At 36.0% G+C, this 25,073-nt stretch overlaps 1 protein-coding gene and 1 long non-coding RNA gene across 3 annotated transcripts in view; both read left to right on the top strand.

Annotated features, from left to right (window-relative positions):
• MESR6 (misexpression suppressor of ras 6) overlaps window positions 1-25,073 on the top strand; it is a 254,116-nt gene that overhangs the window by 8,182 nt on the left and 220,861 nt on the right. The gene's annotated exons all lie outside the window — the stretch shown is intronic.
• Window positions 17,921-20,318, top strand: LOC148934757 (uncharacterized). 2 transcript variants are annotated; one of them, XR_016141063.1, is made up of 3 exons: window positions 17,921-19,406; window positions 19,681-19,944; window positions 20,017-20,318. It is a non-coding gene; the product is annotated as an uncharacterized LOC148934757 (long non-coding RNA). The 2 variants fall into 2 exon arrangements; XR_016141062.1 differs by having other exon boundaries at window positions 17,921-19,442.

The following is a 25,073-nucleotide window of genomic DNA, read 5'->3' as shown; positions in this document are numbered from 1 at the left end:
TAATATATGTTTTTCAATTTTTATTGAATAGTCTTCATAACTGTAGTACTTTTAAGTTCAAACTAACTAACTCGATATCAAATTTTTTGAGTTACATACCAAGGAAGATAAACGCCAATATCTCTAATATGGCTTATAGAGCTTATCCGTTACTTATATCGTTGGAATGATATTTCTCACGGCCTATCGCGAGAGAAATATCCTCCAATTACGATATCCTCACCTGCAAACTTGCGGATAACGCGTGCGAGTGGTAAGCTACGTATTTCGCATATGCATGCGGCGCGGCGACGACGATGAGGGAGCCATTGCCAGAGCGTATGTCCAGCTTAATTAGTACGGCAGGAATGCAGCCGCACAATGGACTGCTCTTCGATATTTATAAGGGGGGGTCAGTCCGTGATATACGCCAAGCTGTGTGATAAGTATGAACAGTATTCCGCCAGACGTCTCGTGATAGAGCGTACTTAAAGCCGGGCGAGATCACACGATGAAACCCCACACTGTGTCGCGAGCGTGTCTGCAAGGACGTATCTACGGAAGATGATATCTTCACCGGTGACACCTTATTACCTTCTTCTGAAAGTTTTACAATTGTTCAACAATTGTTCTTTGCACCCTCACGTTGAAACAGCAATGTAATTATTTGCAGCTTTCCCTGTCATATGTCTCGAGATTTTTCTCTTGTACTTTTTCAATATGGATTTACGTATAACAGTTCTACGAACTATACAGAGAGATAACGCGATTATATCATATGATTTCTCAACGAGTTGGAAATTTGATGTACATCGTTCCTACGAAACTAGAGAGATTACAGGATGGAACTAGAAACGAACAAGTTATACTCCCAAGAATTATGCTCTCTCTCGCTTATCCATCTTTCCTGCGAACTCCGCTTGTATCAGCTAAATTCACGTTATCGGCGTGTGTACAACGTACAACCTATCGATAGCGTACATTAGACGTAAATGTTCTATTGGAGTAAGTTCCTTGTCCATGAGATCAAGTAACTACGCAGCACCGTTGTCGTCGACGTCATCGTCGTCGTCGTCGTCGTCGTCGTCGTCGTCGTCGTCGTCGTCGTCGTCGTCGTCGTCGTCGTTGTCATCGTCATCTCGTAGAAGGCGTTTCACGATTTCGTGTTCGCCGTTCAACTCGGGTCAAAGTTCAAATCGAAGCGAACGAGATAGCAACGGCAACGTCGATAAATCGCCGCGGTGAACCGCGATAAACGTTCGTGGCTCCCTCCTCAGCTCCTCCGTGTTTCTCTTCTTTTTCCTCGGTATCGCGCACGTACAGACCGCAGATTTGGTAAACAAATTATTCTCGATGCAAAAGTCCTTTCAAGGCTTCCATGGGAAAAACGGGCGATTGTGCTCTAGTAGACGCTCGTTTAAACTGTGGTTTGCGAGATAATGATTTTGCGAGATAATGCAAGCCGATGAGAAATAAGACTTGCAATTTAAATGATCGCGCTGGATAATTTGTATGAAACACATTATATGTGAAATAACGCATCCGAATGAAATTTATACATGAAATATTGCATATTTTAGGAATGTCGATTATTAATTTTTTTTGTATCATTATCAATATTAGATAATCATACATGATTCCTCAATTTATTTAAATTAAAAAAAATAATTTGAAACACTAGAGCACAGTTTATTTTTTAATTATTGTTTTTATTAATATTTAACAGTAATAAAAACAAAAAAACGTTTATATATATATATATATATTGTTATTAATAATTTTTTAGATTTTTTTAGAATATTATAAGTATATGTATGTATATACATACGCGCATGTGTGTGTGTGTGTGTGTGTGTGTGTGTGTGTGTGTGTGTGTGTGTTAAATTAATATGTATATTAGCTAAATCCTGCGAGTTATTGTACTGAGAAATATAAAAGAAAGCAGCATAAACGAAGAGTCACTGTTTTATTATCTTTTGTCAAACTCAAAGAATTATAATCGACAACATAATGGCATTTATACGAATGTCAACAAAGGCGCCCTGCATTGTTACAGAAATTTATTCACGGTTTTTTGTTTTGTCCTTGTTTTATTAGTTCTTTCATTAGATAATTTCTAAATCAGAAGAGTATTTTGATAATTATCATAAAATGATAGAAAGACGAATATTCTTATACTTATTCATTTATTTTAATAAATTAAAATTAGCGTAAGCATATAACTTTATTTTGTTAAACGTACAGAAATACGAGTTATTTGTGCTGTATTTTTATCAACCGTTCTATTATTCATAATATAACTTCTTGATAACCGCTTGATAAAGGTATTATCCCATAGCTATGCGCGGCGCGAGAGAAAGGCCGACATTTAAGAAAGGGAACTCGGCAAATGTGGTACGCTCATGGATTGTGAGGGCGAATGCAAATGGATTAATATATCACGCTGGGCAGTTATGCTGGGTGTACCAGTAATTCTCGCGGAGAGCCTATGAAAGATCGGTTCCTTTCGGCGCTCTCTAACGAGCGGAAATTTCCTGAAGTGGGTGCGAACAGTATCGTTTCTTCCGTGGCGTGCGGCTTTCACGCGTATGTGAAAACGAGCATGCGGATTTGCACACGCAGCATGCATACGCGCGCTCACGCACGCCGACACGCGAGCTGAGAAACGCGGATGTGCGGGCAGGCGACATGACATATTTTCCACCCTTTCGCCTCCGCGAATTTAACGCGCTCTCGGCTCCCCCCCCCCCCCCCCACCGTGGTACCGTCCCGCGTGAAAATGACTTTATCATTCATGAGATGCAAAGTGCGTTAGGAAGTCTGGAAAAATACCGAGCAATTAGCCGTAAATCAAAATCGCGCTACCGAGTACCTTGTACTTAATGCCACCTGTCTGCGATTTACACACACAGCTATAGCGCCGGCGTTTTGGTTGAATTTACGGCACTCGAAGTTCGCGCGCAAAGAAACGTTCGACATTCGTCTTCCGCAGCCGCGCATTTGCGAGAATTAATCGACATGAATATCGGTACGAATAAACAGCCGAGAAAATTTTCAGACTCGAATGATTTAGCATTCACTAGATATATTCGATTCACTATATATATAAATATTTATTGATTTACAATTCTACAATGGAGTAGTAGACGAAGTAGTCTATATTTCGCGTATTAATAATCGGTAAAATATTCTGCTTCTCCAAAAAGGTTTTAGCTTTTTTGTAATATATATATGATTTATTAAATAATATAATGGACAGAAGTAAAACAAATTCTAGTGATTATTTTAAAAATTAAGATAAAAATTAAAATATAGGATTGCTTCTGTTTATTACTGCTTACAAAAAATTAAATTTATTTATACAGCAAATCAAAATTATCATATTGATTAAAAAACTAATTCAAACTAGTTCTTACATAAGAATGTTGTGGGGATTATTTACAATAAAATGCTTGCAAACGTAACTTGTAGTTAATAAACATAAATATTATTCTTCTAGCAGGCAGATGATAAGCTGAGCTTTTGTATTAGCATCAGCATATCTATCTAAAAACTTTTAAATCTTTAAGATAGATGCTTGTCGTCTTGTGTGTATGCGTGACGTTCGTGCGTGCGTGCGTGCGTGTGTGCGTGTGTGCGTGTGCGTGTGTGCGTGTGCGTGTGTGCGTGTGTGCGTGTGCGTGTGTGCGTGTGTGCGTGTGTGCGTGTGCGCGCGCGCGCGCGCGTGGGATGTGTGTGTGTGTGTGTGTGTGTGTGTGTGTGTGTGTGTGTGTGTGTGTATGTGTAAATAGTCACGACGATGCGCTATGACGTGACGCGATACGATGCGATGCAACACAACGAAAAAATCATTTTGTTGCAACAAGATCAACTTTCCATGACCAAATTCAACGAGACATATCAGAGTAAACAGGAAATACTCGATTACCTATAAATGCTTATCGATGCACTAAATATATTTCTGTGCGACGTTTAATTTTCTGCTGGAACACTTCATTATATGATTCTTCGTCGTATAAAGATGTGAGAACTGATACAAAGTTAAATAATTATCAATGTTTTCATTCAAATAAATATATTACATCCTTAATATATGTTATCTCGTAAGGATGACTATTTTGTTATAAAAAATATTTAGCCTGTTATATTAATAGATACTTAAATGTGTTAAATAAGGAAAAAACGGAAATATTGTTATTTGAGAATAATATTTTAATAACATAATAATAATTTCTATTACTTTATTTAATAATATTTGTAATTATTATAATGATTTTATAAATATTCTAAATCTAATTAATGATTATAAAAATGTTAAAAAAATTAGATATTCTGTGATAATTAAGTAAGATACATTAAGCTGCTTAAAACTTAAAGCTGGGTAAAACTTGATCTGAGTATTTAAATTCATGATAAATTGATGAGTTCATTAAAACATATTAACATATCTTTTAAATGTGAGACGCACTCTGCAATGTTTGTGACTATATATAACTAACTTATATGTATATGTTATATGTAGCACGTAAAATATACCTGCCATTTATATATGTATATTTCTGTTTTTTCTGAAACAGTACATGTGATTCTCACCTGGTCTGAAAATTATGTTAATATATTATTCAAATTAAATTTTTGCTTAATTAAGAACTATGAGTCTAAAAATTGTTGTTATTAACGGGCTCTATTTCGAAAAGATCTGATGATGATGTACACACACACGCACACACACACACGCGCACACATTGAATAAACACAGATATTAATAATTATTATTGATTTTTTTATATAGTTTTTATATAATGTTGATGCAAAAAGCTATTTTATATAATTTTTAGAAGTTTTATTGTTCAAAAAATTGAAATATTATATAACTTTTATTCAAAGAAGGAATACAAGTTCTCAAAGATTACAAAAATTTGTAATAAGTTACAAATTGCTCTCACTTTTATTAATTCACAAGTCTTCATAAAAAATCATGATGTTAACACTTGGGATGTGAAAATATTTGAATGTAAAATCAAGTTGTTTAAAAATAATACGCTTGAAATACAATATTCGACTTACCCACAGTAAAATATTTAGATGAAGCGTAAGATCGCTTTGCACTTACTATCGCATTCGTGTAGTTCCACAATACGTCACGAAGTTTACACATTATTTACTATAACGCGAAAATATAGCTGCCATAACACTATTGGTGCTCGTAAATAAAGACTTCCGCTAAGGTAATGTCTACTCACTGCGATTGAAATCCTCTGTTAATGCAGCAAGCAGCTTTGCTGTTCGGCAACGTGACGAATTTAATGACATTCCGTAGCGAACGAGATTTGCACATAATTCCTCTGGCAGTGCATATGGCAGTGTCGATAACGGTACAAACCATCGCAATCATGTCGGTAGTTCTGTCTAAACTCTCATACGGTTTATACTTTATGCCTTGACCTGTATCTATATTTTACATTTTGCCAATAGCAGCCGAACGATAATTCAGTTAAGCGACATGACGAGAGTAAACTTCCAACTGGAATTGACTGGTCGACAATTTTTTGGTGACGGAAATAAAATGAGAATTGTGATTTTTAAATGCAATCTCGAGCACTGTTTTATTCTAGTTGCCGTAAAAATCCATAAAAAATCATTTTTAGTAAACTTAGACGATCTGTCTGTACGTATTATTTAAAACAATTTATTTGCTATTTATATAATATGTAATTTACTAATATATTGAGATCATATTTAAAAAGTGTTTTAAATTTTAAAATTAAAAGAAAATACAAGATATGTATATTTTTTTAATATTGCTTTGTTATTAATTTTTTAGTAATTAACACGTGAAATATTGAATATCCTCTCAATAAAGAAATTCTTATACGATGTTTCTTAAATACATACGTAATTAAATTTAATATGAAGTGTGAATTTTTAAACCTAAAGTTTTTAATTGAGACTATTGCATTCTATTTGTAAATCGCAGGCAGTACCATTAGTAAACATTTTTTTAATTTTTGTTATGCGAAGTATTTTTGAGGAGTATTAAAGAAAATGTAAGAAAGTCGAGAGAAGAATTATTATTCACGTATTATGAGAATCATTTCATTATCAACTCGTAAAGAGGTAAACGTACATTGTGTGCTAAACACCGATAACATGGCTGAACCCCCCGGAGAGTGACACGGCAATAGACCTCACCTTCTAGTCGATTCACGGTTTATACCGTTGTCCAGTATATTACCAAGCGGTGCCAACCAAGCACAGCAGCTGGTTTCTTTAAATACTAATATTGCAACATTATACTCGAGCATGGTTGATTACACGAGCTTAAATATTCTTCTGTGGAAATAAAAATTTGTATACATATGAAAAGAAACCCGTAAGAAACTTATAATGTCGTAACTGTCTTTTAAATTTGAGAACTGAAGAGGAAATTAAGTTTTAAAATTTAAGAAGAAAATTACAAAAATACAAAGATGTAATAAAAACTTCATGCGGAAATTCGATTTATAAAATAATTAAACTAGTAAGATTTTAATTTCTTCTCATGGAATTACTTATTACTTATTTCTAAAATTTATTATATTTAAAAAATGTATGATAGTTTTTAGAAATTGTTTAATCATTTTAATATATTTTATGACATAATTAGTTTTTTTATATATACAATTTGTATTGTTTACACAATGTGTGTGTATGTATAATTCTAGTATATTAGTATTTTACATTTATAATCATGCAGGTTTTTCATGAAAGGATGAAAAACTTCTGATACTGGAATATTTCTATTCTCCGTGCAACGCCATGCGGATAATTAGTAAGCGGTTCATTGTTCGTCTGTCGGCGTACGCATAAAATCTTTTTTTCCACCACGTTCGTATACGATAAAATCTTTATTTTCCATAAACAGAAGAAGCAGAAAATGGCTGGCACCGCCATGGCTCATCTTCGGATCGTTTTACGCTCGATGAGCACCATCGAGAGAAGGCCTGAGGCTCGCTCGAATCATCCCCATGCCAGTAATACACCCACATACATGCAAAATGAGTTATTAAACAATTATATTCGTCTAAGGACTAACGTTTGCCTCTCGATTTGACGCACCGATAACCGGTATAAAGAAACATTCCACTTAAGAACTGAAAGGAAGGAAGGATACACGTTAACCTTATCCTTTCCTTTTATCTTTACTGTTTAATTAATGAATAAAATTGATAGTTAATAGCACAATAAAGTAAAGTAAGAAAAGGCACTTGTTAACCTTGGAATTAATTTTGGAAAGGCGTATTCTCTTTGAGACACAAAGTAGCACAAGACCTGTTTGAACCGAAGATAGAAAAACAATCTGAAAAGAAAAAGTATCTTGACAAATTTGCTGACTGCTATTAAGAACTGCTATTTAAATTTAAAATTGGTTAGTAAAATTTTTTATAAAGTTAATAATATAAATATAACATCAACCAAGATTTTCTGAGTAAATCTTCTGAAATGAAGCAGCAAATTTTTATCAAATAAATTATGTGAATAAAAAAAAAATGTATAGAAAATTGTTCAGATACGTTAACCAAACGTTTATCTAATTTTTATAATAGAAGAACAAATTTGGATAGCTTTAACATATCGCTCAAAACGTACGCGCACTATGCTTTCCATATATAAGTTTATTCATCCCGTCATACCGGCCTGTCCGAAATCACGAAGGCGGCGTACCGACGTGACCTTTACGCCATTATGAAAGAGAGGAGGCTAATGGAAAACCCGCTAATGGAGGACCGGGCGGCGACCTTTCGAAAACAATCGATCGCCACAGCAGTCCCGGTTGTGTCTCAGGAACGAGCCTTCCGAGTGAAAGTCCCTGTAGCATTGATAGCATTCCGTCGTTTCTTCACCGATATGTACCGCACGGCGTGCTATGGCGAAGTAGGTCAGCTGCAGACATTGCACCACCTTCCTTCCACTATATCAGACCCCGTCTCGTATCTCGGGATCCTGGTAACACGCGGTGCACGCCGGCGTTTGTTGATTGATCGAGCTTCCTGTCTCTCCCGCCGAGGAAACCATTTTTTTTTATCTCCCCCCCCCCCCGCCGAACAGCTATATCTCTGACGCTTATGCGTTTCTGCGAGAATTTACGGTGCTTCCAATTTGATTGTGTAACGCGCAATTAGTAGCTTTGAAACGCTTTCTATTTCTAACTGCTGAAAGAGCGCTCGTTAGTTATTCCCGATGATCAAACGCCGCGCAAAGTTATTTCATTGCAAATTAATGACCATGTAGCGATATTGCCCAACACCCGTGCCGAGTTGGAGTCGAACGCGCGCATCCAGCCTTGCGAATCGCACGTGTGGACGCGACTTATCTCTCGCTCGCTTCATTCCGATACGGCGCGCTGCTCCACGAGAATCGTTTAAAAGAGCACCTCGGAAAGGATCCGCTCGTCTTTGGAAGGCTAGATGGAGAAGATTCCGTAGGTTCTTATCCGATCTGAGAGACAGCTGGCGCGTCGTGAGCGGTAGTTAAACTTAACTAACGGCTCCATTAAAGTAGCCGCGTCTAGTTTAACGAAACTTATGCTCGTTCTCTTTCCGATTCGAGCCGCGTCGCTACGAGGGCGACCGGACTTCCGCTCGCCATCGGTATCGGAAGTGAATGCGCGAATCTCCGACGGCAACGAGGATGACGTGAGGTCATGGGTGATCGATGGCTCGATCGATTGATGCCACGACGATTGATCATCTGACTCGGAGAGTTTGTTTTTCTCTATTGCTGATGTCGTTTAACCGGTATTCAGTGGCAGGTACGCGCGGGTACCGGACGTGTTTGAAATAATATCTTCTTTCAGGCATTATATCTCACGATCGCCGATAAGTTTTTGTATTTGACGAGTGAAGACAGAACATTAGAAATTATTATTTAATGAATGCATATAGCGTTCCATATATTTTATGTTATATTTAGATCGACACGCAATATCAAATTATTAATATATATCTAATTAATATTTATTAAGTAAGAAAATACATCGATTTATGTTTTCCTAATTTTATATAAATTTTTGTATAAATTTTACATAAATAGAAATATTATTATTATTATACAATTATACATTATCGACAAGTATTATCGCTATTACGGTATAAAAAAATAAAATAAAGTATAAAAATAAGTAAAGAAGCATTCGAAAAATCATTTTACCGTCAGACAATCAGTTTTTCTGTGTAAAGAGACTTAAGGTGTCTAGTGCTACGTACGATAAACTACGTACGGATCGTTCGTAGACGCGGGGATGTTATCTCTTCTAGTAATAAAGATTCTTCCTGAGTAGCGCCACGGCCCCGCATCTCCACTACTATATTACACTATATTACACGAGGAACTGCGATATTCCGCCCTGGGAGAGCACGGCGGAGTCTTCCTGGACCGAAGGTGGCGGGTCATCGTATTATACGAGAAAGACTTTCTACTTCTGTACTACACCGACCCGGTCCGTGCGCGATCTCTTCCTGCACGATGTAGATTACCCGACGAGCATCTCTCCTTACAACGAGATACCAGCCAAGCGATAAGCTACTGTGCAACTTTCTTGTGGTGCTTTACCACGTTTCGCGGTATCGCGCGTTCTTTCGGCATGATTTCGCCTCGACTCTCCTCGGATGCCTTTATGCAAATGCACGCGTGCAAGAAAATCCTATTAACAAAGTCTACCACTATCGCGCCAGTATAGCCAGTTCTTTCGCATTCTTATAGGGCCCGGAACCTTATCCTCATGCAATTTCTTTATGACCTAAGAAAATCGTGTTTCTTGAAAAAAATAAACACGAAAATAATACTCTAGAAATTTTACTTTAGTAAAAAGAGATGTTAGATTTATTTTTAATATGAGTACGTAAACTAATATAATGTTACATACAAGCGTGATTTTTACCAAAATAAAATCTATATTCCTAAATTTCTTTGCGAAAGAAAATACGCGCTTTTAATATCTCTCGTTAGTAACTATAATAATGAAATTGTAAGTAATTAGTTAAAGTTAAAGTTAAAAACTTGCAATTTCTATAAAAATTGTAAGAGATTGAGATTATCTGCAGAAAAAAAAATAGATACTTTATGATAACTGGAAGAGCTTTTTAAAAAAGATTGAAGAGGAAAGTGAAAGTAAATCAGCACAAGAATTTTTAATTTTCAAATTCCACTTAGTGTTATCTATAGTCTTGAAAATTTATTTTATACATATAATAACATGTTATACAATTTTTATATAGAGATTTTTTTAATAAGTTATTAAAGAGATAAGTACATAACATACACGAAGAAATACTTCTTTCAAATAACATTTGCTAATTCTTACTAATAATTTGATATTAATCCATTTACCATTTCAGTTTACATTATTCGATCGAACACATCGACAATCGTTTTCGACTCCACATTTTTTCGGTGGTTAGTTTGCATGCTTCTTGCACACCGATCGCACACTCGATCCTATTCGCAACGAGCGTTGCGCTACAGCGCATAAAGCTGATTATGCCGCGCCAATCAAATCCTCATCCCCGAGTCCGGAGTTGCATACGCTTACTCGCTCGATCAGTCGGACTTACCTCGTGATACATATCGTTTATTATTATTCCTCGAAGCTGTCCAATTACCTTAGCCAGCGCCGCAATTCGCGCTAATGGATCGAGGAGCACGGCACGTCGTGGCGAGCCGCGGGGGAAATCGCCACGGCGTGGCGGCACACGGCGTTCCTGGATTTCTTTGGCGGATTTCCAAACGCGCCGAACGGCCTGAACTCGCCCCGGAGGAGAAGTTACGTTTACCTAAGGTTTCGATCCTATTTCCGTACGGGTCGGTGACCCGATCTCTTTCCCTCTATCTTTCTCCCTTTCTCTCCGTCTCTGTATCCTTCTCTCCGTCCTTTTTTCTCTCTCTCTCTCTCTCTCTCTCTCTCTCTCTCTCTCTCTCTCTCTCTCTCTCTCTCTCTCTCTCTCTCTCTCTCTCTCTCTCTCTCTCTTTTTCTCTTACTCTTTCGATCGCTCTTGCGAGTTGATTTCTCTCTCGCTTGTTCACATCGCCCTTCATCACTCTTTGTCTTCTATTCTATGTTTCATTTCTGCCACGCCATGCTTCGTTCGCGCTGTTTTCTCGCTCTCCTCTCTGTCTTAAGTTATTCCTCGCCTCGCCCTTCGTCCTCTCCTTCGTCCTCTCCTTCTTCCCTCCCCCCCCCCCTCTCTCTCTCTCTCTCTCTCTCTCTCTCTCTCTCTCTCTCTCTTTCTTTCGAGATTACCCATCTTCATCTTCCTATCTACGCGTCCGTTTATTCGCACTCACTCCCTTTGCGCGCTGTTTCTCATTTATCCATTCAACCTCTCTATCTTTCTTCGGCTCACGATCGTGCATCCACTCGTCGTCTCTTTCTCTCTCTTTTTCCGTTTCTCTCCGCAACCGCTTCTTGCCTCGCGCAACCGACAAACCTTTCAGCATTTCGCGTTGCACCATACACCTGTCAGGCGTCGCGTAATTGTGAAACGACTTTATAGCCTGGACTGATATTGCAAAGGGACACGGCGTTTCCTTCGTTCATCTAAAACCGGATGTTCTCTTTTAACCGCGATAGACGACAGATATCGCGCATCGCGAGATATCCGCTATTTTTAGACGCACTTGCAGTCGCACACATTCGATCTATATATTTCGGTCCAAATATACAGAATGAAGGAATTCCAAGATTGTAAGATTGCATAACGCGTATAAATAAAATCGTAATATTCTTTATCCGTTGTCAAAAGTTTGTCAAATTCTAAATGATTAATTATAAACATAAATAAAATTAATGTACATTAAATAATTGTATAATAATGTAATAATTGTCGCTTTTTATTTTTTGCATCATAATACATATGCAATTAATTGATTTTCACTAGTGATCAATTCCGAAACGTAAATAACTGCCGAAGTTATTTCTGTTATTACATTTGTATTATTTTTTTTCTTCACGCGTACTTTCCTTCAGTTATCTGTCAAACGATACACAACCAAAGATAAATCATTAATTTTTTTATTCCTTCTAAGAAATACAATACGTCGCATACAATAAAGTTACTGCATCATATTTTTCATATCGAAGTTGCCACAAAGGAGGTCGATCGATCAATTAATTACACGGCAGTGATCGCTCAATAATTAATGCTGGAGATTCTTGATGCGTTCGACGTGCGAACTCCGGGTGGCCGAATACGAGGGTGCGTATGCACATGCACACATGTGAAAACCACGCCTCTTTCCTTTGCATACTCGCGAAACATTAATTAATCCATTTGTCTTGCGTGGAATGCATGAGATGCGGCGCATAAATTCGAACGTATGTACACAAAATACTAGCGGAATATTCTCTTGATCTGCAGTAAGCTTTATTTCTCTTGATCCGCAGATTTCTCTTGATCCGTTTTATTCAACGTGAAATCCAGAAATTTAATAACTTTCTCCATGTATTTTTGACGTTATCGAGATCGATCTTTTCTTAAATTCAATCGAGCTTTCCTTCTTCAATTTAATTCTGTAATTCTGTAAGTATCTGATTTCGATGTCGTCGTAATTGCGTTTCGAGTTGAAATTAATTGGTGAATTTCGAGCTATTCCCGACGGACGTTTAAAGTATTTATTGTGTTTTTTGAAGAAATACGTGAGACAAAAGGAGAACAGAAATTTCTGCCTAGTGTCACACGTCGCAAGAACAGAATTCCGCGGCATTATTTCACTTTTGTCCGTCTTTATCTCTTGCCAGCACCTGGACGAAGAAGCGGTCGCTATTTTCGATGCGACGCGCTAATCATTAATTAGCTCTTTCTTTAATCAGAATCTGGCTTGGATGTTTCGATCGTTTTTGCCATGATGTCGATGAAGTCCACGGCAACAGCGACAGGACGTAAACGGACGGCGGGAACGTTGCTTGACGTGGCGAACGCGATGGAATGTCGGAGCATAACCATCTTCACGAGAACAGCGATAATTCGTTTGTACGTTTCTTCGGCCGCGTCGAGCGGAAATTGGCAAGACGGTTTATACGTGGCGACACTATCTCCACGTTCCGACGTCTTCTGTATCTTTCCGTGAACTCCTATAATTAATTATCCTCATTTTATTCCTTTTGCAAAGTTTTGGAAAAAAGAATTAAAAGAATTTTTTCATCAAAGGAATCGAGAAGCTTCTCATAAAATCTCTTCATCAATGATTTCCACGTAAGCTAATGTATATCTAAACATAATTTACAAAGATACTAGATATACACTGAATAAACAATTTATTTAATCGTAAAATGTTAAACTTGCACATTATATAAATCTTAAATATTATGACAGTCTGATATGACTTTTTGAATTCTTACTATATAATCCGTTCATATTAGTGTTAGTGACACGATATCGCTTGTCAGAAGCTGTAACGACAAACATCCGTAGCGCGAAAATATCTGCAAACTACATAGCAATCATCCAGATAACATCTTGATAATTTCATAATATTTATATCCCAACATTCAATTACAAAGTTATTAAACGGCTTAACCTGTGGCATTTCAGGACGATTTCTTGTCCTGAAGGTTTGCGAGAAAGAAACGCATAAAACTTGCCGGCAGATATTAATCATGCACGATACATCAAGCATGGATTTAATTGTCCGTGAGAAGTTGTCGGGTCTCCTCGGGGCGTCGTCTCCTCGCAGGATGTACGGTGAGAAAGGGATGGCCCGATTTACACCGTTATGTCCTGCGTCGAGCTTAGTTTCGCGTCGGGGCACCTACGGGTGACCGTTCGCGTCGCGATAATCATCGATATTTTCTCTTCCGCATACCGATTTCGCGGCTGAACGTGACCCGGTGAGCAGAAATTGCGGCGTGCGGTCGATACCCGATACGATAATGGGCAACGACGCAGAGAAATTTCTGTGGCCCCGGGTACGCCGTGACGACGCGACGCCTACGTGCTCGTAGGATCCGAGACTGCCGATTTTATGATAAAAATCAGAAAAATACGCGTCGGCGCCGCGGGCAATCAGCGGACGTTGGAAACTTCAGAAGCTCCGTATAATCCAGTAAATAAACAACAATCATCATTAATCTAAGTAAAATATGTATCTCACACAAACTTAAAAAGTAACGTCAAGAACGTCAAGAAAACCGTGAATATTCTTAATGCTATAAAATTATGCTATTTTACGAATATCAAATATAATTTAATGAATTATGATTGCAAGAAAATTTAGTATTAAAAATTAATTAGGTCGTGACTAAGTCTTTATTTTAAATAAAATAGATAAATAGACATGTTTATTGGCTTTATAGGTTTATTAGAAAAGTAAAAATCTTTACAAAATTCATTATTTGGAAATCTAACACCTTGAGGGATTCTTTTCTAATAAAATATACAAAATATATATACAAATGATGTGACAAAGATTAAAAATTAAACAAGAAATTATAATATAACAATATTAATTCTCAGTATTAAAAGATAATAATTTTAAAGATACATAAGAGAAAATGCAAAACTCGCCATGTCGTGAATTAACGTTGATTTGTGGCACTTTTAGCTAAAGTCTTGTTGACGGAAGGATTTACTGTTATCAATTATTTATCTGCAACGATATCAACAATCGAATGGTGAAATTGACGTAATACCGCGGTCACAAAATCTCGTATTCTCAAATGAATCGTTTAACGTACGCCCATGAAGGCGCGTAACGTCGCGTGTCCTCTCGCCATGCCGTCGAGTTCTCCTGTTTGTTCTGCACTTTCATAACGCGCCTGCGACTCTCGCAGCAGTGGACACGCGGAGAAACGCGTTTCTCTACATTTCCCTCTCTCTCTCTCTCTCTCCCTCTCCCTCGGTTTCCTCCTCCTCCTCCTTCTCCTCCTCTTCTTCCTCCTTATTCGTTTCTTCTCATTCTCGCACTCTTTTTTTCCCTCCGCTTGTCTCACTCACACCGTCGGTGGTCCTTCAGGACTCGAGAAGACACAAGCCGCCCGTGGAGAACATGTTCCCCAAGAGCAATGTCAATATTGACGCATCCTCGATGCAAATCGACAAATGCGTTTTGCGCTTCTGGAACTCACGCGATACAACGGGCACTTCTACGGGTTCCGTAACCTGGATCGAGCGTCAATAGCTTAAGCACTGGAAGCTGTAAAAGACGGCTATACACTTAACTTATTAACCCTAAACGCTATTTGGAATACTTCACTTTATGTTTTCTTCTTTATTTTTTGTTCCGTCGAAATTGAGAATTTTTGTTTACTGCACAAATGCAGTTTAGGAGCAATTTAGAAATATTTATATAATTTTTATTAGATTGTACGATACATAATTTAATGTATGTGAATACTTGTAACTTTTTTCAATTTCATAAGTAGGATAAATCCGGTATTTATGTCTACATTTGCAATAAGGGTAGATTAATAAAATAATGTAACTGTAATAACAAAAACAAAAACAAAAACAAAAACAAAAATAAAAACAAAAACAAAAACAAAAACAAAAACGTAAACAAAAACAAAAACGTAAACAAAAAAAAACAAAAACAAAAACAAAAACAAAAACGTAAACAAAAACGTAAACAAAAACAAAAACAAAAAGAAAAACGTAAACAAAAACAAAAACAAAAACAAAAACAAAAACAAAAACGTAAACAAAAACAAAAACGTAAACAAAAACAAAAACAAAAACAAAAACGTAAACAAAAACAAAAACAAAAACAAAAACAAAAACAAAAACAAAAACAAAAACGTAAACAAAAACAAAAACAAACAAAATGTTAACATGTAAACAAAAACATAAACATAAACATAAACATAAACATAAACATAAACATAAACATAAAGATAAACATAAACATAAACATAAACATAAACATAGACATAAACATAAACATAAACATAAACATAAACATAAACAAAAACAATAACAATAATACTGTCGAGATAATGTCGAAATACCAACGTTTTATAACCTTCGTAAAATAAGCTGAAGGCTTGGATACAAGAAAATCTTGAAAATTATCAAAGACTTACGAGATAAAATGTTTCTATAAGAAAAGCTGCTCTTGATATTAATATTTAAAAAACTATTTTAAAATGTTCTTTTAATCACATGTTTTTTTATTCATACGTATGTGCAAAAAAGTTATTTTCATAGAAAAAGAAATTATGTAATGAAAAATACGTTATAATTTTACGTTATAATTTTTATTTATAATCATTATGTATCATCTTTATTCCTTAAATTTTATAAAAATATATTTTATAAATTATTGTCATTTTAAGTCTTAATTATATATAAACAGAATTTATAAATTTTTTACAAGCCATATGTAACTCACTTTTATGGAATATACAACAAAAATAATGCAAGGGTTTTGAAAAGTGTTTTTTTTTTTTTTTTTTTTTTTGTAAGGAATAAACAGTTTGTATTTTTAATTGTTTTTTTATAATAGTAGATAGTATAAAATTCTTATTAATATAATTTATTTATCTTAAACAAGATAAATAATATTTAACAAATCATATGAATTTTCGATAGGTGCGACATATATATTGGAGTTAGCTTATAAAAAATTCAAAGTATATAAAAAAAAGGATACGAATAAAATAATATATATTGCACGTACTATATATATAATAATAATTTAAAATAATTTATTTTTAATATAAATTACTTTATTTTATTATTTTATTATTTAAATTTATTTTTAATTGCAAATATCATGAAAAATTTAAAAACCTTATCAATCAAAAGAATGAAAAATATTGAAATTTAATGAGCATATTGCTAAACCATACTTTAATCAATCATTTAGTATCCTAACGATGTCGCTTAGATGATTGCGTGTGCTGATATTATCTCTTCGACGATACAGGATAAGGAAACATGAGCGATAAAAAAGCATCGCAGCTTGTAAGTGGCGAGAGAGCGCTTGTGACGACAGCGATACTAATTTCGCTTCTGCATTCCATCGGCGCGTTGGCTTGCCGTCTTAAGGCTGTTGACGAGAGCGAGCGAGGTGTGTCTTAAAGCGACTGGTCTCACCGAGAAGCAGAATTTTTTATTACTATATCAGGAAAAATGAGAGAATAACTGGGAAAAGCGTTTGTCGGCACGAACAGCAATATACGAAAGACGAAATATACGAAATACGAAAATTTTTATGAAAATGAAGATAAAAATTAAACTTTTTCGATTAAAAATCATTTATGTTTCGTGTCTCACACATATTTACTAGTCTGTCATTTTTTTATTATAATAATAATTTGATGAAATATGAAATTGAGCTCGTTGTTATATGTTAAATAAATTTCTATTTTAATCTATTTCAGTTATTTGTGACAAGATCTTCTTTTGAAAAAGACAATTTGAAAAATGTCAAATGCGCATAAATATAGATAATAAAATCCCATTAAAGCATACGTATTTTTTAATCTGTTTGAGAAATAACACGCGCGTCGTTAGTGCATCTCATCTATTTATCGTCGAGCGTAGGATGCTGAAAATTAAAACCGATCTCGATAATGGTGCCGATGTAGTACTATGTTCGATGAAATTTTCATTTCCGTAAACATACATATTAATCACGCCTTAGGAATCGCTGTGTCGACGGTTATCATCCATGAGTAATTAGATCGTGTACTTATTAACGAGAACACCGATGCGCATCGGGCTTAATGGCCGTTGCCTAGCGCGCTTGTGATTACCGGCCGATATAATTGCCTCGATGACCTTAAAAGCACCGTATACGGGCGTTGAGCGGGTTTTGAAAGTTGGAAAAAGTGCTCGGCACGTCGTAATTTCGTCGTGAAGCGTGGCTGACATTTAGAACACCCGTTACAACGACACTCATCGTAGTCGTCGGCGTCATGCGGCTACCTCTATGCGCGGCGTCTTGTATTCAGCGAACGCCGTTATTAATGCGTATAATTATTAATCTATACATATTTATGTAATAATTAATGGGCGATCGCGGTGCTGCACGTCTAATCGCGGTCGACGCGGAACACGAATGTCGAGGAACTATCTATCAACGTCCCACTTTGGCGTCGCTCTTATAGTTCCCGGGCGACCCTAATGTCATGAGAAAGAGGCGTGGACCACGCGTGGAAGAAAATCCTCGTCCTTATTAGCCGAGCAGACGACCGTTTGATCGCTTCTACAGACACGTCTTATCTTCTTACTGAAAACATTAGTGTTGTACCATTAATTATAGCCTGTTGCGTTTTCTTAATTTTTAAAAAAATAAAAAATTTTAAATAAAAAGATCTAAAAATTTTACAGACAAAGATGAAAAAAATAATAATAATTTTGGAAAAAAATGTTGATAATTATTATTAATTATTATTATGTAACAAATAAAATAATAGAAAAATATGAGATGATGTAGTATTATAAGTTTAATTTACTCTTAATATCTGGTAATTAGTTCTATATATATATCGCTTAGCTATAAATATATATACTTCGTAGAAACATTATGTAAGCCATATATATATATGATGTATTCAAGAGATAATTTTTGCTGTCAGCAATAAATTTATAACGCTTCGTCGTTTGAGAAATAATGATTAGTGGAAATTAAAGAAAGAAGAGTCCGAAAATTAACAAACTAAATTAACGAGATTTTTGATGGAATACAACCATAGGAATTACATTTCTTGGAAGTCTTATAAAAATTTATAGACTATCAACATTTTTCGCGAAAGTTATACTATTTTGATATTGGAGATATATCTGCTCACATAATACACATATACATAAACATTTTTATAAAATTAATTTATAATAAATTTTTTTATAACTACATGGATTTAAGTAAAGTTATACGTATGCAAAATTATTTTTCTTTAATACATCAGCCAAAAGACCGAACAGATTCTAATTCGATTTGATACTACGGCTGAACGTGACAAATACGAAACTAAATAAGAACAGGATCGTGAAGAGAGAGAGAGAGAGAGAGAGAGAGAGAGAGAGAGAGAGAAAATGAGAAAAGAGAATGAGAAAGAGGAGGTCGCGTCCAGTGCTTCCTTCGCTTGACTTCTAGTACCGGTTAGGACGTGATCACACGTACAACATACTTCCAAGTAAGTCTCGTGGCTGAAGTTGCATGAGAATGAATCTCCACTGACCAAAACGAGCATTCGAGACGGCTGGTTGGCCCGATAGGTTCCCTTTTCTTCGGGATCTCGTCTCGGAACACTGTACCGTACCTTCTTGCAGGCCGCTTCCGATGAAGTCGGTCTTCTTTATGCCGTTCTTCGGCGGCCCGCGCTCTCCACGCTCTTCTGGTTAAGTGTCGATTCGAGGAAAGCTACGAGTCGAATAATGCATAACGGATTTCTCGGTCTAGCGAAACAACCTCGCCGGAGGAAAAAATACCTTTTCTATTGCATTTCAGTGAGTGGTATTTCTGCTTACAACGGAGTCACGAGAGTACGTGCTGAGTACAGTTGAATTAAATATTATTTGTAGAAAGAACCGATTCGATCGGGGGGAAAATTATATTGCTCAAATTCGAAGCAACTTCACCGAAAGTTATTTTTGTTTTAAGGATAATTATAATACATAGCCAATATTATAATTTGCAGCTTACATTATATTATTTATTAATATCATTCATGAAAATAATGCATATTTATTTTGCATATTATTAGAATATTTTTTTTTACAGCTTAACAACGTTTTTATACAACAGCAAAAATAGAAAAGTGACGTATAAATTAAATAATTATATTATTTTTAAGTATTATTTCCGACGATAAAAATCAAGTATTATTTGTGCGGCGATAAAATCAAGGTGAATAGAACAAACAAAATCAAATCAAATACAAGCTGCTCTCGAAATCAGATCGTTTCGAGAAGACACGCCAAGCTTCCGAGAGGAGGGCATCATGCTTCTCAAGAATGGTGAAGAAGCGCGGAGGCGGCGTCAAAGGTGGGAACCTTCGAGGAATCTTTAATAAACACCACCATTGTATGCTAATCCATAAATATGCTCTGACTACAGTGCAAGCTTGCGTACAAACCAGCTGCGCCATGCATGCCTGCGTACACGTGCGGCTCCTCTCGACCAATCGAGCCTCTGGACGAATGCCAAAAGTGGAAATTTCATAGCACTCTCTAAAGATACGTTTTCTAATATTCGAAGAAAATCGTCATGTCATTAATATATCACATTTGTTTAAAAGGTAAAGGACTATTGAAATAATTTTATTAATTTTATTTTTTTATTATTTACGAATAAATGCTATACTATATATATGCCTAAATTTAAATATTCGAAAAATATACTAAATAATAAAGATAATAAATATATATAAAATAATAAATGTATATTAATAAATAATAAAGATAAAAATACATAAAAATGAATACAATAACGTGTGACACAAAACTTTCTATATCTATTATGAGTTGCTTTACCTTTTTATTTTCCATTATAGAAGAAACATTTTTACATAGCAATTCTATATTTTGAAAAAAATTTTATTTCCTTTATATTTCTATACAAATTTATCTATTAAAAAATTAGTATAAAACTTTAATTATAATATTATCATCATGATCTTAAAAAATTGTTATATGAATAAATATATATTTTTATTATCATATTTCATAATATTATTAAATTTGAAGAGAGAATAGGTCATGGTGATAGAAGTTTAAGGACGTTTGAAAATAATTATTTTATTACCAAGTTCAGCACTGAAGCGAGACGTTGTGGAACTTTCTTTTGCGGAGGAAAACTCAGGGGCTTTATAGAGGACGAAGTTTTCCACGGCGCCTACGAGAAACACGAGGCTAACGGGAAAATTCAATTCGCCGCGAATTTAATAAGAAGTCTACGATCAGATTTGTATTACGAAAAGGCGAGACCTTATTGATAAAATTAAATAGCGTTTCGTTTTATCGTACCTCATCTATTTATATTGCTTTTTTTCATTAAAAAGATACATATGCTTCCGACTTGATAAAATATTTCCTATATATAACGCAATAAAATTAATAATATTAATTATTTTTTTCAGTGATTTGCATAGAGTGACTTACATTAATTAACAGAAAGAAATAAATTTGACTTAAATTCTCCCTTGCTTATTTGGATACTGCTTATTTTTAATTCATTATTATAAAATTTAATTTGTTAAAGATAATTTTCAAAAATAATGTTTATTAAGATGTTTATTAATATAGTATAAGTATTTATTAATATAAAATGTTTGTTAAGTGTTTATTAATTTAACAAGATATTTGTAAATTATAGAATTGTTTAAAAATTGCTTTTAATTTTTTTTTTTTTCGGAAAAATTACAAATGTCAAATAATTGCGAAGAATTACGTCGGCATAATGCATTGAAGTATCGTTTATTGGCAGGAATTCTGACAATATGCGAAAGGAAAATTTATAGGAAAGAGTAGCATGAGACGTATTTATTATATCTATTTACTGGCGGATACACACACACACACACACACACACACACACACACACACACACACACACACACACACACACACACACACACACACACACACACACACACACACACACAAAGTAATGCACGATTTATATACGTATTTCTGTGCCGTTGTGCGACTATTATGCGCCGTGTTATACATCTATGAGTCGAAGAGCAATAGAACGAGTCGATTAGAGGCGCGATATGAAGCGTGCATATCGATAGCGTGCTGAAGTATCATTGAATTTTAAACGATCGGTGCTTGCACCTTGTTCACGCCTCTGCTCACCTTTCCGAATCACGTCTGTCGAGCGATTAAGCATTTTTCAAGGAGGTACCGCGTGCGCCAGGCGTTACTGTTACTCCGCAATGACGGCAATCTTGTGTCGAATAACGGTACTCGAGTAGTAGGTGGTAGGAAAATAATGGTATAATTTAGAGATTTTTTAGCCGCATGCATGGTGTGTTGCACAAGATACTCCCAAGCATTATACGCTTTCTCTCTGCTATAGGTATACTTGAGAGAATTAGAAGGATGTCATTGGTTTCAATATCGAAGCATGTGAACAATTGAAAATTCAACGTAAATATGCTGTAAATATAAGAATATATATAAGAAAATAATTGCTTTCTAAGTTTTGTCTTTATTAGCAAAATATGTACAATAAAAATTATTAAGTAAAAATAAAAAAAACTGACATTTCTTAGTTCATACTTCAAATAACTATATCTTATCGATCGTATTATAGATAAATTAATGAAACGATCTTCAAATAGATAAATATCTTCTTCAAAACATTATTGAAATTTTCATAATATATAATCGGTGTAACATCTGAAAAGTATCGGGCATTAATTATATTTATATTTTGCTGTCCCGGCAGTGATTTCTGCGTTTCGAACTTTCGCAGATTAATGAAAGCGACGCGGCGCGGCGCGGCACGATCCGCGCGGAGATGTCGACGTGACGAAACCGTGGTGCAACCGTGTTGTTTTCTGTGCGCGAATGATGGTGGCACGGTTTCTCCCTTGAAACGCTTTAAAACGTAGAGACGGCTGCCCGCGGCGCAGCTCCCTTTGTCGCGGCACACCGACGACGACTGCAATGAGACATAAATTGCAATTAGCACCACCGTATCTGCGAGAGTACGTACGTGCGCGCGCCGCATTATGTGCCTGCACATGCGGCCCGCGTTCCCTTGCTGTTCCTTGCAGTTGCAACATCGGCCAGTCTTAGAAGATTGGCCGACCACAATGCGGGATCTCGGTGTCCTCTAACGAAGCCCGCACCGTTAAAGTGAAATACACGGGGAGGCTCCCCCCCCCCCTCCCCGATACGCGCCAAGAGAGTGCCGCTTTTTAATTCCGCGGTGAGGTTGAGGTTTTTTTTTTTCGCTGCGATCGCATGCCAGGAATGCATCGATTCCAGCGTGTCTCTCAGACAATGTTAATTCTCTCGATATTTTTTCTTCGACATTTTTCATCGAATTTAATTGTACGATTTAATGTACGATATTTGCTACATTTTAATTCGATCGAGAAGGGGATTACAGGAGATAATAAACAGTGGACATCTGTAATGATAATTTAATAATAATTTAAATTAGATTATGTAAATTTTAATATTGATAATGTAAAAAGGCTATTGTACTCAGTTATATCACTAGAAATATGTATATAAGAAAATATATAAAAATAAGTTTTCTTTCTTGATGAGGATCATAGAAATTAATAAGATAAATTCAAACGAAAATAATAAAAATCATAAAAATAAAACTGAACAATTTTCAATATTATCTTTTAACTTATGTATAGTGAGTGTCATTATTCCAATGTTAATTTTCTTCCGTATATTACTGTTTCTTATTTGAGATTATATAGAACTTTAATATTATTTTCTGAATATAAACTCGTGAAGATTTAAAAATAAACGGTAAATGTCCTTTCCATTTTTCACGCGTACCGATTAAATCACGTTGGTTTATTATATTACCGAAGTTTATAAGGGATATAGTAAAAAATTCAGCATCAATTCGCGCGCAGACTCACGAGCTCGCGTAACGACATTCCATCGAGGCAGCAAACAAAGGAAGCCCATAGTAAAAATTCAAGAAACAACTCTATATCGCCGGCATAAGTCACGGTAGCGGCGGTATCGGGATCGGGTTGAGCTTGCGAGCAACCGCGGAACGATGTCGCGATGCGATCGAGTCCGCGCTTCGAGTCTGCGATCTGATCCTTACCCAGGACAAGGATAGGGAACCCGAAGAGGAACATAAAACGTAGTGATACACCCGCTATGGAGAAACGTCGGGAGGAGAGAACGTCGAAACGAACGTCGAGTCGCATCACGAAAAGACAATGAAAAGAAAACGCCCGGCGAAGCTCTTGTTAGGCGAAGCTATTATCATTAATTAAACAGGCGGCCGCGCTATCTCGACTCACGTCTCGCCGATGCGATGCCACGACATTAAAATCGTGTGACACGGTAAAGACCTCAAGTCGGTACTCGTTATCGAAGAAATGACAGACCTGCCTCTTGCGTGTATCGCTTATGCACCGATCATCGATCGCTCCAGTCAGCTCTCTTTCTCCTCTTTCTCCCCTTCTCTCCTTCTCTTTCTGTCTCTCTCTCTCTCTCTCTCTCTCTCTCTCTCTCTCTCTCTCTCTCTCTCTCTCTCTCTCTCTCTCTCTCTCTCTCTCTTCTCTGTCGGAAATTGCTGGTTGCGATCGGTCCGAAAAGTAATTCACGCGGCGATTTGGCTCTCCGTCGTGTCGTAAATTAAAGTGGAGTGAATGCGGAATAAGAGATTGCAGCGCGCGTAAGCCATTCAGCGACAGAGTTATAGAGGCGGCGACATCGTAAACACGGTCATCGTATTTACGATACCACTTGTTGCAAAAGTTTCCGTGCTCTTGGAGATACTAAGTTAATCCTTATTTACACGCATTCGTTGACTGTTTATTTATGTAGATTTTTGCGATTTGATCTCTCGTGATCTCATTCGCACACAGCCAATTCTATTTTTTACATAATCATGAATATACGTAACGCAGCAATATATACATATATATAATTTACACTGAATTCAATGTGACTACTCTTTTTAGTGTACGAAATCTATCGTAAACTTGAAATTGTATAAAAAAATGTTATAAACATTTTATACGCCCAGGTAGCGAATATATATCTCAAGCATCTCGTGTAACTCCTGTATAATGCATTTTTGTACTTTAACGGTCTTCGGATAAGATGGAATGTTTTATTAATGAAATAAACAACATTGTTTAAAATGACGTGATGTCAAAATGTTGTTACAAAACCGTCTCTGTATGCCGCGGCTTTAAAAATGCCGGAACATACCACATATCGAGCAACGTGCAGAGTTACGAGAAAGGAGCAACTCGAATGATTAAAAATTGTACGGTATGAGAAATATGGTATGATTGGAATCGCAACTGCGTGACGATTTTATTCTACTTGTGCTATCAGAGCGCGCTTTCGATTCGCACGAGTGCGATTGAATTTCTCGCGGAGAGCCAGATTCCGATATTCAGCCGCGATAAGGTGGAGAAGAGCAGTTTACGATCCGAAAGAATTACT

This window comes from Pogonomyrmex barbatus, unplaced genomic scaffold, assembly GCF_055798465.1.
Source record: "Pogonomyrmex barbatus isolate J1 unplaced genomic scaffold, ASM5579846v1 scaffold8, whole genome shotgun sequence".
In the NCBI taxonomy this organism is placed as follows: domain Eukaryota; kingdom Metazoa; phylum Arthropoda; class Insecta; order Hymenoptera; family Formicidae; genus Pogonomyrmex; species Pogonomyrmex barbatus.
This window is presented reverse-complemented; position numbering and strand designations above follow the sequence as displayed.